Genomic DNA, 17,460 nt, shown 5'->3' on the forward strand with positions numbered 1-17,460 from the left:
AAGGATGGCACAGTGATGGTACCCTAGACATGTAGGGAAGTTAATTCATTTCATACTTAAGGGTGTAAGAGTTAAAGAGGAAAGAAACACGACAAGTGGCTTAACAGTCAAAGACAGGTTTACTCTCCAAAACTAGAGAACTCTCCAAGGCACCCTCAGCAGGAATTAGCCAGAAAGAACACGCCACCCCTCGTCCTCTTTTTAACTATGGGGACTGGATTGACGGAGCAGGAGCATCGCCATTTTGGACCAACACCGCCATTTTTAAGTTTCTCTTGATTTAAAAAAAAAAAAAGCCTCAATCTAGCTCCAAAACATCAGCCTAAAGGCTAATGTTAGCATAACCAGAAACATTCCAGCCCTAAGATAAACCAACCTCCAACCAGAAACATGCCAGCCCTGAGACAGCCTTCCCTCTGACCAACGCTGTCATCAACTTTCCCTCACACAGAAACATGCTGAACCTACGATAAGCTCCCCGCTTCCTAAACCCTTAAATATCTTTAGTCTGTCAAAGGGAATGCTCCTGACCGAAACTGGCCAGAAGCCCCGTTTATTTTGGAGAATAAACCTGTGAAGCCGCTTCGCGTGCTTCTTTCCTCTTCCTCTAAGTCTTACAAGGGGTATACAGGTTCATTCTCTCGCGAAACCATTTGAGAAGGGTTGGAGAGAAGACCTGGAGACGAACAACGTGCCCTGTTCTAATTCGCTGGCAGTTAAAGAGGTACAGGTGGAATATTTCTAATCGGAAATGCTTGGGACCAGAAGGGTTTCAGTTTTTGTCTTTTCATTTTTTTCTTTTTTCGATTTTGGAATATTTGCACATATTTAATGAGATATCATGGGAATAGGACCCAAGTCTAAACATGAAATTTATTTATGTCTCATATACACTTTATACACATAGCCTGAAGCTAATTTTATAAAATATTTTAAATAATTTTGTGCATGAAATGTATGATTCATCATAGGAGGTCAGCTATGGAATTTTTCACTTATGGCGTCATGTTGGCACTCAAAAATGTTTTAAAGTTTGAAGTATTTTGGATGTAGGGATGCTCAACCTGGAACATAACTGAATAGTTCGATTAAAAAAAAAAAATGAAGTCCAGGTGAGGTGGCTCATGCCTGTAATCTCAGCACTTTGGGAGGTCAAAGTAAGAGAAACACTCGTGCCCAGGAGTTTGAGTCCAACCTGGGCAACATAATGAGACCTCTAGGTCTATTAAAAGAAAAAAAAAAAAAGATTTCCAAATTGCTGGGGCCCCAGAGCTCGTGGAGTTGGGGCGATGGAGCGGATTCCAGATTCTAGGCTGCACCCCACTCTGAATGAATCAATCTCCAAGGGAGGGGTCTGATACATTTCTCTAAGTCTTACAAGGGGTACAGGGGTTCATTCTCTCGCGAAACCATTTGAGAAGGGTTGGATAGAAGACCTGGAGACGAATGAGGTGCCCTGCTCTAATGCGTTCACAGTTAAAGAGGTACAGGTGGAGTATCACTTTTACCGTAAGATGCTTAACTGAAATCAGCTGGGGCTAAAGGACACCCTTTTCCCCCCAGCCCCAAGGCCTAGGGTATATAAAGGGTAATCCAAAGGGTGTTGTTTCGTACTGCTTTGATTTAAAAAAGAGGGAGTTGAGGGTCTGTTTAAGGGAATGTACTACAGATAGGAGCTGTATTTTGCTTTGAAATTGTTTCTGAAAATCCTGACTTCAGAGTGTTTAGAAAGAATATTAAAAATGCTTAGAAAGCGAGAATGTAAAACTACGAACTAGGACAAACAACTATAGTAAGTTCTAACTGGAGAAGACATGCAAATTTACAGTAGGGTCAATAAGAGCAAAGGGAATTGAGGAGAGTAGAAAATACTTGTTTTTTTTTGCTTCTTTGACTTATCTTTTGGTTGGTTGTAAATAGGAAAACTTGAATCTGTCTGCCCCACTCACTTTGTCTGCGTGTGCACCTTTAGCTTAGAAGGAAAAGAACGTGCCAAAATTTCCTGCCTTAGAATAGAAATAGTCACTTTAAAAGATTATTAAGACAATTAACTCAAACCTAGTAAGAGGTAGACAATGCAGTGTTCATCTTATCTCTCACTTCTGTACTTGTTTTCCTGAAGTTTAAAAATTGCCTAAACTTAAAAAGCTGTGCCAGCTACACAGATACTGAGCAGTAAGAAATTACATACTAGCATTGTCGGAGGAGAAGAGGATATTCCAGGAGAGCTCCAGTAAACGTCAAGCAAGCTCATTCCCAATGTGAGGCCGTGGAAGATTAGAGCAGAAGGAGTCTTACTTGAAATGGTTTCTGTGATACTGGTTTTTTTCAAGAAGCATACTTATTCTTTTCAGTGTGGTCATGAACCAGCAGGATTTGTATCACCTGGGCAGCTAGTTAGTAAGACACTTTTTAAATTAGCTGGGCCTGGTGGTGCATGCTGGTAGTTTCAGCTGCTTGAGAAGCTGAGATGGGATGATTGCTTGAACCTGGGAGGTTGAGGCTGTCGTGAACCAAGATTGTCCATTATGGAGTTACCTTTGTTTTTTTTCTCTTTGTTGACAAAGGTTCTTTCTTTGATCAAACTTTAATCGGGCTTCTCTAAACCCTTTCCACCTAGGCCCTGACTTTTGGGCTTTTGTTTTCATCTCTGTGTTATCCAATTTGGGCAGGAATCTTGCTAAGTCAGTTTGCCAGAATCCCCCATCCTGGAATTTGATCTGGTCTTTGCTCCTTCATGGTCCGTAGGTGATACTTACTCGGCTTTCAGCAAGAATTGTGTTAGGTTTATGCAGAATATGCTTACCCTGAATTTTTTTTTTTTTTTTTTTTTTTGAGATGGAGTCTCGCTTTATTGCCTATGCTGGCGTGCAGTGGTGCGATCTCGGCTCACTGCAACCTCCGCTTCCCGGGTTTATGCAATGCTTATGCCTCAGCTTCTCCAATAGCTGGGATTACAGGTGTGTGATATTACGCCTGGCTAACTTTTCTATTTTTAGTAGAGAGGGTTTTGCCATGTTGGCCAGGCTGGTCTCGAGTTCCTGACCTCAAGTAATCTGCTCACCTCCACCTCCCAAAGTGCTGGTATTACAGGGTGAGCCATTGTGCCCAGCTGACCCTAGGTGTTTTCTGTTAGTAATTTCTCATCCTCTGACTCCCTCACTCTTGGGGAGTCGAGGGATAGATCCTTGACTATAAATCCCCACTTTTTTTGTTGTATTAGGAGTTGAGCTCAGTCTACTGCAAAACACCACTGGAGTGGTTCCTATACCTATTGCAGTGGGTCCTATATAAAGTCTTTCTTGTTCTTTAACGAGTGTCATAAGGAATTTTTTTTCTTTAACACAGCTTAGCTTTTAAAAGGAAGTCACTGCATGGTCCATACTTGGGTGTGCAGTTGTGTGACTGAGAGTGAAATAGGCACATATACTACTTGGAATTAGTCTAGATATTAAATATACTTTTATTTCTCTTACAACTCCTTCAACATCATAGTGGATTGTTTTTTGAATGAAAGATTAAGAAAATGTTATTGGAGTTAGTAGCATTTTCTTTCACGTATTTCTCGTAAACCGCAGTATATAAGGGACTTTTTTGAACTGGGGAAGCCTTATGAGGCTATAAGCCTTCATGGGCAGAAACCACGCTTAGCTGCCTTTGTGTGATAGGGTTGGGCAAATCTGAAAATACGGAATGTGTCATTTTACTAGTTTTTTTTTGGCATTTCATCCCAAGTTTGATACTCAATTTCCTAGTTTCAATATTCTTATAAAACGTAACAGTTATGTAATAGTATATAATCTTATAATTATGTAAGATACTACCACAGGAGAAACTGAAGGTTACAAAAAGAGTTGCAATCAGAAAATGTAAAAAAGCTCCTTGGTGTGGGGCGGGGGGGTGATAATGGGGGGGAAAAGTTTGAGAAACATTGCTCCTAGATGATGGATAACATGGGAGGGGGGCCACTAGGAGAGTTTCAGTAAAATAGATGGCTAAGACTGAGGTGTTCAAGAACATCAGATCTAGTCCTGTTAGCCTGTTTGAGAGATGAGAAAACATACAGAAAGATGTTGACGTTTCCATTCAGCAAATCTGTGGCAGGCCCAGCACAAGAGGTGGGAGTTTGAGACCAAGGACTAGACTCCTTCCAATTTACTCTTCAGCTGCAATCAAGGATACACCAAATGACTGACCATGGTTCCCTGGTATTGTGATTGTTTAATCTTCACAACATTCTCTAGAAGTACATAAAGCACAGCCTGAGTTGGCAAAATGGAGAGACAGAAGCCATCCCTACTGGGAGCGTGTGACCGACTTCTGAGGGACCGAAGTGGTTCGTTCTTTAAGGCCATGATTTAGCTGAGCTAAGAATTCCTTAAACTGCTGAGGTTTTTTTTTTTTTTTTTTGTATTTTGTTTTGTTTGAGATGGCGTTTCACTCTTGTCATCCAGGCTGGAGTGCAATGGATACAATCTCGGCTCACCACAACCTCCTCCTCCCAGGTTTAAACGATTCTCCTGCCTCGCCCTCCCTAGTAGCTGGGATTACAGGCAGGTGTCACCACGCCTGGCTAATTTTGTATCTTTAGTAGAGACAGGGTTTGTCCATATGGGTCAGGCTGGTCTCGAACTCCCAAGCTCAGGTGATCTGCCCGCCTCGGCCTCCCAAAGTGCTGGGATTACAGGCATGTGAGCCACCGTGCCCAGCCTACTGAGTAGTTCTGGACCAAAAGAACTTCTGTGCTTTGGGAGGCTGAGACCAGAGGACTGTTTGAGGTCAGAAGTTCAAGGCCAGCCTGGGCAAGAAAGTGAGACCCATCTTTATAAAAAGTCTTCTGAAAAAGCTTGAGACATGTGCTGCCTTGCTTTAGGATACATTTTTTATAGAAGTACTCAAAAGAGCAATTTTTGTACTCTGAAATTACACAAAACAGAATTTTAAAATGTAGTTATCTTTGATGGAAAACTATTACATTGATACAATTACCAATGATCTTGAAGTTCTGAGTGTATGCATTTATAGGATCTTTACCAAAGTGAGGACGTTTATTAAGAAGAAACAATTGTGGCTAGATGTAGTAGCTCATGTCTGTAATCCCAGCTCTTTGGGAGACCGAGGTGGGTCGGTCACCTGAGGTCGGGAGTTCAAGACCAGGCTGTCCAACATGGAGACATACTAAATACAAAATTAGCTGGGGCATGGTGGTGCATGCCTGTATTCGCAGCTACTCGGGAGGCTGAGGCAGGAGAATTGTTTGAACCTGGGAGGCAGAGATTGTGGTGAAAGAGATCGCACCGTTGCACTCCAGCCTGGGCAACAGCGCAAAACTCTGAATTATCAAAAACAATTGTTATATTAGAACTGCTTTACTAAAAAACCCAAATGGTCAGTGACTAAGAAAAGGTTTTTTACTAGCCGGGCGAGGTGGCGGGCGCCTATAGTCCCAGCTACTCGGGAGGCTGAGGCAGGAGAATGGCGTGAACCCGGGAGGCGGAGCTTGCAGTGAGCTGAGATCCGGCCACTCCACTCCAGCCCCGGCGACAGAGTGAGACTCCGTCTCAAAAAAAAAAAAAAAAAAAAAAAATTTTGTCTATGTATAAACCATGCAATAGAGCAAGCACATATATATAAGAGCAAAGGGAGAAAAATAGAATCCACGAAATACATAGAATTTTAACTGAGCCAGTACTTTGACATTCCGCATGGATCATTAAATACCAGTGAAGGAAAAGCCCCAGATCTACCTGAATAATAAAGAGAAGGAAATGCAGTCATCTGGGCTTCCAAGTAGACCCAAGTTTGGCGATCCAAGGTTTGTAGGTCAAATCTGCCCACTCCCTGCTTTACTAAAGCTTTGTTGGAACAGAACTCAGTTACTTGCTTACGTATTATCTATGACTGTTTTAGCCCTGCAACTCTCTTGGAAGGAGGTAGCCTCTACTGCTTAAGAATGGAATACAATCAGACCTTTTCTGATTTGAGGATTTTAAAAGGAAAAGCTAGCTGGGCACAGTGGCTCATGCCTATAATCCCAGCACTTTGGGAGGCTGAGACAGGTGGATCACGAGGTCAGGAGTTGAAGATCAGCCTGGCTAAGATGGTGAAACCCGGTCTCTACTAAAAACACAAAAACTAGCCGGGAGTGGTGGCAGGTACCTGTAGTCCCAGCTACTCAGGAGACTGAGGCAGAGAATTGCTTGAACCTGGGAGGCGGAGGTTGCAGTGAGCTGAGATCGTACCACTGTACTCCAGCCTGGGTGACAGAGTGAGACTTTCAGAAAAAGAAAAAGTGCACAATTCCTTTGTGTGGATCTGAGAGGAGAGGGCTGGGTTCTGACCTGGAGCTGGGCACTAGAACCAGGTAGGTTTCCCAGGACTGGGTGGCATCTTGGTTGGCGATACTGAATGGGGAGTGAAAGAATTGCACCAAGTATTACAAGTCCAGGTGTCCCCAGAGAAGCTAAGTGCTGAAAAGGGTGGGTCTGCCTTCTTTGGAGGAGCCCATGCTGGCATCTGCCCAGGTTTGCCTAGTCCCTGTGGCAGCTAAGTTCCTTCAGTCTGGCTGCCTGCATCTGTGTATATTATGGGCCAGCAAGAAGCAGGGGGAGAATATGCTCACACCCTATTCTCCCTCTGCTCAGGGCTATATCAGTTTAGTGAATCGCTTTTTATTCCAGAAGTAAGAGACATTTTCTTCCTATAAAATGAATAACGTTCAGAGGACTCAGCTTTATGTGGTGTAAAACACATGCAAGCTTTAATGCTGATCCTCCTCAGACCCAGCAGGGAAGATGGAGAAGATGCCTGGCCAAAGATGAGAGTCGAGGCCCTTATCGCTGCAGAGAGAATGCTACACACAACACAGGTAGATGAGAAAGGGCTGAACTGCTGTGACAGCTTGCACATGTCTCTGAAATGTTTCAGACATCATTGATGTCTGAAATGATCAATGGGGCGCCAAACGATTCAATTCAGTTCTGGTACTAACCATCCAGATGTAGTGCAGACTACACAGGTTAAGGGCTAAGTCCCATAAGTATGCCCCACTTAGACACTAGCTGCAAAATGGGGTGCCCAAGCTACCCACACTTGTGCCCAGGCAGTTACAAATTTGGGGGGTTTCCATGACCTTCCCCTCCCCCAGGTCATGAATCTCAAAACTGAGGAAAATATTTACATTTGTTTATGATAAGGATATTAATTCAGGAACAGCTAGTGGGAGGAGATGTACAGGACAAGGCATGGAGGTGGGAAGATGTGGAGTTTTCATGTTCTCTCCATGTGCTTTACCATCTCAATGTGTTCACTCACATGGAAGCTCTCCCAGTTTCTTTTGAGACAAAGTCTTGTTCATCACCTAGGCTGGAGCGCAATGGTTTGAGATCTTGGCTCACTGTAGCCTCGAGCTACTGGCCTGAAGCCATCCTCCTGCCTTGGCCTCCCAAAGTGCTGAGATTACAGGTGTGAGCCACCACACTCAGCCCAAATCTCAATGTTTAGGCATTTTAAATAGAGGTTTTAGTATCTAGGTGGAACTGATTTAAATTATTGGCCATAGATTAAGCAGACTCGATCTTTGGTCCTTCTCTCTTCCCCAGAGGGATCGGTACTTCATGAGTTGTGAGTCTGTGAGAGCCTCAACTCTTATCACAATGCCATACATTCAGGGTCGGGCTGCCCAGGCATAAGTAACCCATTTATCCTTTACAGACATCCTGCTAAAGACCAATGACACCCAAACATTTCAAAAATAGCATTGGTCCCTGAACTAAAAATCCCATATTCGGTTGATTTTTATGTTGATGGTCTATAGGCTTTAGCTCCCTTAGGGGGCTGTCTGGAGACCAAATAAAATCTAGTTTCTATAGTGGTCATGTTTAAGGCGATGGAGACTCCCAAAGACAGTTGTCTCAAGGACTTCTGTCAAGACAAATATGGAAGCCAGACTGACAAACCCTCATTTTCTTTGGACTATGTAAACGTCTGTGGTTTCTAGATGGTTTGCGAGGCTGAAAACGTGACACTTCAATGAAAAGTTTGGCTCTCTTTTGTCTGGCTTGTGAGTGGCTAATATATAGGTCATCGCTGGACAACTCCGGTTTTCGCCTAATGTGTGTGAGATGACGGATCGGTTTCTAGAAGACAGAGGATAATGGATTCTTTGATCGATTTCATTTGAAATGATCAATGTTTTGTCCAAAGCCGGAGCACTTCTGGGTTAGTGCCAAGGCATGTTCATTGCATTACACAAATTAGAGAAGTTGTAGTCCCTCACACTTCCTATGCTGACGATTCAGCCTGTCAAGGTGCCATTGTGCAGTCAGGTGGGAGGGTCACCTTGGCCATATATCCTGGAAGCCACCTGGCTGAGAGCTCTGTAAACAGGTTTCCAGAGGCAGAAATGACTGATCATTATGAGCTACTTACTCAACCTTCATGCTTAGAATGGATTGGATGAATAAAATGGAATAGGAAATAACCTCTGGTAGGCATAGTGGCTCACACCCATAATCCCAGCACTTTGGGAGGCTGAGGCAGGAGGACCACCTTAGGGATTAGAGGCCAGCCTGGGCAATATAGCAAGACCTAACCACTATAAATAAAAATTAGGTAGGTGCGGTGTACACCTGTGGTCCCAGCTACTCTGAAGGCCAAGGTGGGAGGATCCTTGAGCCTGGATGGTCAAGTCTGCAGCGTGTTGATAAAGTGAGACTCTGTCTCAAAATTATAAGATGGACAGCATGGCAAGCATATAAATCTTGGTACTCTGGGAGTTTGGATCTACCTTAGAATGACACAGGTGAGTCTCCATAAACCAATGCAATTGAACCATTTGCACCTGTTTTACCAGAAGTCCATAATGAGCTGAGGAATGTCTCACAGCTACAAGGTTTCGACTGAGAGCTTTAAATGGATAAACATAGGGGATTATAAACTGGAGTTTACAAGGCCCCTAAAACTACTGTGAAGTAGTTTGCATATGTGCCTATGTGTGTGCCTTATGGAGGAGAGCGCAAGCTTCCCTGATGGACTTTCTATTATAATTCAACCAAATAGAGAATTCGTATAAAAAGCTCCCTTTTTTCACTCATCTCCACTTCTTGATTTCTTTCTGATTTTCAGTGGTCCTGGGTTGATACATAACATCAGTCAGGGGACTCTCTGTTGCTATGCGTGGATAGCAAAATGAAAAATCCTGATCCAGGTCGTCGTCGTGGCACCAGTGGGAGTGAGGCCTGGGGCTCAGGGTGGAAGGCACAGGCATTGTGAGTTGGGTGGGGGCCACAGAACTGACAAAGGCATTTCAGCTCCCCTCCCCCATGCCTGGGAACCTTAGAACTGAGCCCACTTAGCCAGTGTCAACATGACCAAGGCTGTTAGCAAGGGCAGGAGCCTCTGACAAGCAGGAGACAATGAACTGGACCTGAGCCTGGACAACCTGAATGAAGGTCCTCAAGTAGCTGGCTGCCCTTCCAAAGGCCCCCATGCTGGATCTGTTCTGCAAGAAATCTGAGGCTCTACTGTTGAATTTGCGTGGCCTCACATGCCTGGTAAGGCTAGATTAAGAACAAGCTGCAGGCGGTGGGAGGATCGCTTACGGCGAGGAGTTGGAGACAGCCTGGGCAACACAAATGACACCCTGTCTCTACCGCGCCCCCCCGCCCCCTCCCCAAAAGGCTGGACGTGGTATGCACCTGTGGTCCCAGCTACTTGGGAGGCTAAGCAGGAGGATGGCTTGAGCCTAGGAGGTCCAGGCTGCAGTAAGCCGTGATTGCAGCACTGCACTTAAGCCTGGATGACAGACTGTCTTGATGGCAGGGCACAGAGGGGAGAAGAAAAAATGGGCTGTAACAGTTGTCCACAGACATGAGCAATCTAGTCAACCTCCAGCACCTGTTTCTCCTCAGCATGCTGGTCGCCCTGCGTGTCTGCTTTGCTTAGCTCAAGAACCTGAAGTGTCTGGAATTGTAAGGTAACTCCCTGGATCCCGTCCTGGTCAAGGTGGCAGGTGATTGCTTGGACAAGAGGCAATGTAAGCAGCACGCATGTGAGGTGTCACAAGAAGTCAAGGCCGTGCAGGTGGGTTTAGAAGCAGGAGAGGCAGAGAAACCTGAGGCCAAGCAGCGAGCTAAGGAACCTCAGGAGGGGGAAAATGTACCTTCAAAGCAGTGAAGTGGATCAGGAGAAGAAACTAAAGAAGGAAACAAACCAGACCCCAAAATCGAAGTCCCACTCCTACTGCCAGAAGCCACCACCCAGGATTCGAACAAGGTCCTGGCTTTGCTGAAGCTACTGTCTTGTGTGGCGAGTGGGCTGCTTGCTTATGGGTGACAGAACTGCAGCCTCTCTGCCAGTGTGAATGCCATCTATGACAATGCAGTTCCATGGTCTATGTCACCATGAGATCTTCCAGTGGGGTCTTCCAGACCAACTCGGCAGTGAGCTTGTCCCCAGCACTGCTGCCTGCCAGCCTGGGAGTTTGGATTCCTACGGAATTGGGTTCTGCTGGACACAACTTTTTTTTTTTTTTTTTTTTTTTGAGACGGAGTCTTGCTCTGTCATCCAGTCTGGAGTGCAGTGGCGCCATCTCGGCTCACTGCAAGCTCCGCCTCCCGGGTTCCCGCCATTCTCCTGCCTCAGTCTCCCGAGTAGCTGGGACTACAGGTGCCCACCACCTCGCCCAGCTAGTTTTTTTGTATTTTTAGTAGAGACAGGGTTTCACCGTGTTAGCCAGGATGGTCTCGATCTTCTGACCTCGTGATCCGCCCGTCTCGGCCTCCCAAAGTGCTGGGATTACAGGCTTGAGCCACCGCGCCCGGCCTGGACACAACTTTTATGTAGCATTAGACCTACCCATCATCACCAAATGACTGCTGATTGGCACTTGAGACTTTTTCTCCTTGTAGGAATTATTTCTTAGGGTTACCTGTTTTGGAATTAGGAGAAATGGGAATCGGGGTGTCAGTCACCTGCATGCCTAAAGGAATAGGCTTGGGCATAGGGGGAGAAAAAACAGCCTTTTCTAGTTATGCAAAGTTGTGTAAAGGCATGGGCCATTTCTACTAAATGGCCAGCTGTCACTACGCATGTACTTTTTTTGAGAAAGGGTCTCTGTCACTGAGGCTAGAGTGCAGTGGCACAATCAAAGCTTACTCTGCAGCTCTCACCTTCTGGGCTCAAGTGATCCTCCTACCTCAGCCTCCCTAGTAGCTGGGACCACAGGCATGTGCCACTACACCCAGTTGATTTTTAAATTTTTTGTAAAGACAGGGTCTCCCTGTGTTGCCCACACTGGTCTCAAACTCCTGACCTCAGGTGATCTGCCTGCCTCACCCACCGTGCCCAGCCTAAGAGGAAGTGTTATCAGGGGACCTGCAGAAAACTCAGTAAAACTAGCCTAAATGGTTGTGGGGATGGGGAGGGATGTACCATTTCCTTTCAGGACCTCAGAGATTTAAGCCTTTTTGTGGCCATATAAAATGTCTGGCTATGTAAAGGACTTCGCGACCATCCAGTCCAATATAATAATTGCAGTCAGAAAAACTGAGGCCTTCCATGACTTACCTGTGTTCTCCCAGCTAGTTTGAGGCAAAACTGGATTTTTACTGTGGTATTTGTTTTCCTTTACATTATCTTGCCTCCTTTATAATGTCCTGAGAGAATAAAACTCTCACCAGAACTATGTCTCAGCCAAAGTATAGAATCATTCGTGGCAGACAGATTAATTACTCAGATAGAAATCTCATACCATCAGGTCTTTGGCAGCTCCCATAGAGTTCTGCTCCAACTTTTGTGTCTTCCTTAAAGTAGCAACACTCTAGGCTCCTTGCTTCGATTTTAGAGCATTAACTCCCTAATTGCTAGTGGCAGATCTCTGCAAAGCTACATTGTGTATAACGGCTCTATTGGTACATGATGTGACTAAGTACCTCAAAAGTAACCTGCTTTTGCAGGTCTTTAAGGATCAGGTTCCTAAGATGCTGAGGTTTAGAATGAATTCCAGATCACAACAGAGGGGAATGGATGGAAACAAGAAATGAAGGGAAACAAGTAGCATCGTGTAGCTGAAAAGCAGTGCATCCACCAGGACTAGTACTGATAAGGATGGCACTGTCCCTTCTCTTGTAGATTCAGCGTTTTTGCCTCCTTTGCTTCATGTTTTCACAACTGGATGGGGAGGGATCAGAAACAACTATGTAGTGGTGCTCATTCACTGAAAACTCCCCATTGCAAGCTCCTTGCCTCTGCCTGTGGGGAGAAAACCTGTTACAGCTCAGAGCTGAAGAGGGCAGGGTCTAGCCTTTTAGCTCTAGTGGCCCATTTGGATAGGACTGTCACTCATGACTGTCCTGATACTGGAAGGAAAGGGCTTTGTTAATCTTCTCCTTCAAGGATAGCTCTGCTGCATAGGCCCACACCCTGCTCAGAGTCGCTTGCACTTTCCTTTAGTTTTCCTCCAAGCTCCAGAGCCATTGGTACAAATGGCTTATTGAAACTAAATATGTCAGATTAAGACATACGGAAGTTACCATAATCATCACATACTGTTCCTTGGTTAGCTGAGGCAGCTCAGTGGCTGAGTCTAGTTAAGCCAACCCACAGGTTCATTCACGACTTCAAAATTAGATGCCGATTCTTTTGGATTTCTACAATTATTAAATACATGTGTGAGGTGGGGAAAAACATCCACATCCATAATACGACCATGCGTCTAGCTATTGGATGACACCTTGGTAATACATCGTCTCTGTTCATCTGAGAGGGGGGCATTATGCTGAGAATCTTTTTCCTTGTCTTAAGATAGCTGTTTTGACCCACCTTGCAAATATTTAATGTATTATACTAGGCTGTGTGTGAGATCTCTGGGGTATACAAAAAATAAAAGTAATCCGTAACCTCAGTGGGCCTACAGTCCTTCTGAGGCATATAAATAGAAAGCAGGCCAGGTGCACTAGCTCACGGCTGTAATCTCAGAATTTTGGGATGCCAAGACGGGCAGATCACCTGAGGTCAGGAGTTAGAGACCAGCCTGGTCAGCAGGGTGAACCCCCCATCTCTACTAATAAATTTTAAAAATTAGCTGGGTGTGATGGTGGGCACCTGTAATCCGAGCTACTCAGGAGGCTGAGGCAGGAGAATCAATTAAACCAGGGAGGCAGAACTTGCAGTGGGCCGAGATCGAGCCACTGCACTCCAACCTGGGTGACAGAGTGAGACTCCATCTCAATAAAAAAGAAAGCAAACACTGAGTTTTCTTTGTGCCAGGCTCCTATAATCATACGTATCCCTATTCACCAATCAGTAGTCTGAGGTTAAGATTGTGCATCTCCATCGACATTTTTTTGAAATCAACACTAAAGCTTATATTTGATCACATAGAAAATAACTGGTGAAGGCAGGGAGTGGGAACAACACACACTGGGGCCTGTCGGGGCTTGGAGCAAAGGGGAGCATCAGGTTAAATAGCTAATGCATGTGGGGCGTAATACCTTAGGTGATTGGTTGACAGGTGCAGCAAACCACCATGGCACACGTTTACCTCTGTAATAAACCTGTACATCCTGCACATGTATCCCAGAACTTTAAAATATATAATGAAGTGGTAAAGCGTACTTAATACATGCCGTGGATGTGTTTGTTCTTGTTCATACAGTGAGGTTCTTCATTCCTCTTAAGGAATTCTCAGTAAACCCTGAAAGTCCTTTTAACTTTAAAGGTGAGATAGCAGGACTGTTTCCATCCCAGGGGAAGAAGTATCAGAGGAGGATGAGAAAGGGAGCTGAGCAAGGACCTTCTGCTTTTCCCCTCATGCCGGTCGTTCCACTTGTTGTAGAAGAAAAGGTTAATTCTGAGTAGCATGGTAGGATTATTTTTGAGAAGAGTACCTAATACTATAGATACTTCCTTTTTTTCTGGGAAGGAGACTGAAGCTGAGAGAAAGGGGACTACGAATGCCATCCACATAATTTGTGACTGTGGCCCTTTCTAGTCTGCCCTCATGTTGACATATGCCCAAAGCATTTGTGTCATGCTGCCTTTTTCTAGAATGTCAAGCCCTGATCATGCTCTGATTATTTACTGTGTATTAACACATGCTGTGTTCGTGGGAATAAAATTTCTACCTTCTGCATATGTGTCCACTTGTTGGATTATACTGAGAACTCGCCAAAAGAAAAGGCCAGGTTGTGGAGAGCTAGGAATAGGTCATCCCAAAACTCAGTGCCAGGAAGGGAGACCAGTGCTAACTGAACATCTGCTTTGGGCAGAGGACTGCATTTGACACATCCATGTCTCTCATTCCATTTAATTTTCAATAATAATCCTCTGAACTTAGTACAAGTATACACAATTTTCAGGAAAGGTACTAAGTTTGAGAAGTCAAGACACTTACCTAATCTCACCTGGCCCCTAGTTATTGATGGAACCCGTATGTGAATTCAACTTGGCCAATTCTTACTCTTTTGCTCTATAGCAGGCTCCCTGCCAGTCTTTGTCCTGGCAGGTCAGCACATGGGATACTGGATCTGACAATCTGATCTGCAGGGATCTTCCCCTTGTTCTGTTCAACTTGGAGGATTCAGCAGATGCCTGGAGTGGAGGATAAAGGGAGGGGAGTCATTGTCTTCACATTTGGGAATATGTGCTCATATGAAATGATGCAAAGGAGTAGAAAAATAGTTGACCAGGTGCAGTGGCTCATGCCTGTAATCCCAGTACTTTGGGAGGCTGAGGCGGGTGGATCACCTGATATCAGGAATTGGAGACCAGCCTGACCAATAAGGTGAAACCCAGTCTCTAGTAAAAATTTTTTAAAAGCCGGGTATGGTAGCAGGTGCCTGTAGTCCCAGCTACTTGGGAGGCTGAGGCAGAGAATTGCTTGAACCCGGGATGTGGGCAGAGGTTAGTGAGCCAGGATCATACCACTGCACTCCAGCCTGGGTGACGGAGCGAGACTGTCTCCAAAAACAAAATTGTTAGCATTCACTTCATTACATACATGAGTGCATTGACTAAGACAACTATGAAGGTTCTTATTCAATCCTCCCAATAACACAAAGGTAAGTACCACAACAATTCCCACCTGTGGATAAGAAGCTGCGACTAGAGAAGTTAACTAGTCCCAGTCTTCTAGTTAACTACTAAATAAAGGATCCTTGATTTGTACCCGGGTCTGAGTTCTGAGCCTTAATTACTTTGCTGCATTGCATCTGGTGTTGAGGGATTGTTCTGTCCCTATCAACAACTGGTAGGCCACAGAAACCTTTTATTTATGGGCTGTTCAGGCAAGTAAATTTCATCGCCTAATGACATAGCTTTTTTATTTAGAGAGCTGTCAACGTAAGATAACCTCCCTCTCTGGTTTGGTGGTGGTTATTCATTTATTCAGAGCTGCTATTTAATTATTTGTTTCACCTTTGACCACCATAAAATTCTCTGATTAAAAAAATTCTTAACACAGAAAATTGCTAATAAATACCAAAAGCTCTAGGTCAACAAAGCCAGGCATGCTTGATTAAATATCCATGGAGCTTATAAAATGTCTGCCTAGGCCCCTTGGCATTTGTAAAGAGACATTTATGACTCCAGCACAATCTTTGCTATCATTGGGCTTATAGCTAACATATCATTCTTGACCATCAGTTTTGACTCTTCCTCTGGAAAAAGAACTTAACTTCCTACATTTTCTGCATTTCTGGCACTATACAGAATTCATGCATTTTAAGATACACACACTTTCTCAGCAAATGAGGCTTTTAAGAAGCTGAAATAATATAAACACTGTATATTTTAAAATCCCTAAAGGAACAGACACCTTCAACAGGGGCCAAGGAAAGGGAGGCTTCAAAGCAGGAGGAATGTACATTAAACATAACAGGGAGTTTCCTCCCTCTGAGGTTGAAGGGCAATGTTTGCCAAGAATGTCCTTTGAAGATGCCTGTGAATAGAGCCGGTTTCTTCTCTATAGTAATTTTGGGTTCAGGAAAAGAGTTTTGAATTTTAAATTTTCATTCCATATATTCTTAAATCTCTTGACTGAGCTCTTAGTCTTTGGTGTATGAATTGTTAGGCAAAAGTAACGTGGTAGAAAATATCTGAAAAAACAAAGGAGAAAGAAAGTATTGAAGTTGTTCTGCTTCCGGTGAGAATTCTCCAACATGTGAAGATGACTTTTTCTTCTACTGTTCTGAGATGGAGTATCCAGTCATAATCCATTTACCCGTATTGTAATTTGGGATACAAGCTGGTCTCTGGGTAACAGATCCATTTTACTGGCAATTGCAAAAGTTGAGTCCTCCACTTAATGCAACTTGTTTTTTCTGTCCTCAACCCCCTTTCTTTGGATTTGTGAAGGATGCATTCTAGCTCTTAAATCTTTTTAATAAGGTAGGCTGAAAGTTAATGGAAATACTGCATTACTGAAATACTAAGCTCTCAAATCAGTAGGATGTGTCTAACAAGCACCAGAGTATTAAGTTGGCACACTGATGTCCAGTTACATATATAAAACGTGGTTTTTGATTTAAAAATTACAGACCAAGAAGCAGTTTCTCAGCTCCTCCTGGAATCTCTGGTTGGTTCAGCCCACCTACCTCCCCTGCTGCATCCACTATGTCCATCAGGGTGACCCAGAAGTCCTGCAAGGTGTCCACCTCTGTCCCCTGGGCCTTCACTCAGTAGCCTTTCCTACACTAGTGGGCCCAGTGACCACATCAGCTTCTCTAGCTTCTCGCAAGTGGGCAGCAGCAGCTTCTGGGGTGGCTGGGGTGGAGGCTATGGTGGGGCCAGTGGAATGGGAGGCATCAACACCATCAAGGTCAACCAGAGCCTGCTGAGCCCCCTTAACCTGGAGGTAGACCCCATCATCCAGGCCGTGCACACCCAGGAGAAGGAGCAGATCAAGACCCTCAACAAGTTTGCCTCCTTCATAGACAAGGTACAGTTCTTGGAGCAGCAGAACAAGATGCTGGAGACCAAGTGGAGCCTCCTGCAGCAGGAGCAGATGGCTCGGAGCAACATGGACAAACATGTTCGGAAGTTACATCAATAACCTTAGGCGGCAGCTAGAGACTCTGGGCCAGGAGAAGCTGAAGTTGGAGGCAGAGCCTGGCAACATGCCAGGGCTGGAGGAGGACTTTGAAGAACAAGTATGAGGATGAGATCAATAAGTGTACAGAGATGGAGAATGAATTTGTCCTCATCAAAAAGGATATGGATGAAGCTTACATGAACAAGGTGGAGCTGGAGTCTCACCTGGAAGGGCTGACTGAGGAGATCAACTTTCTCAGGCAGCTGTATGAAGAGATCCGGGAGCTGCGGTCCCAGATCTTGTACAAGTCTGTGGTGCTGTCCATGGACAACAGCCGTGCTCTGGACACGGACAGCATCATCACTGACGTCAAGGCGCACATACGAGGAGATCCCAACCGCAGCCGGGCTAAGGCTGAGAGCATGTAG

General features: G+C 44.7%; 1 pseudogene; it reads left to right on the forward strand.

Moving 5' to 3' along the window:
* Positions 1-16,614: 16,614 nt before the first annotated feature.
* Positions 16,615-17,460, forward strand: LOC108527373 (keratin, type II cytoskeletal 8 pseudogene; annotated as a pseudogene).

Source organism: Rhinopithecus bieti, unplaced genomic scaffold (genome assembly GCF_001698545.2).
Source record: "Rhinopithecus bieti isolate Rb0 unplaced genomic scaffold, ASM169854v2 scaffold_2574, whole genome shotgun sequence".
Taxonomy (NCBI): domain Eukaryota; kingdom Metazoa; phylum Chordata; class Mammalia; order Primates; family Cercopithecidae; genus Rhinopithecus; species Rhinopithecus bieti.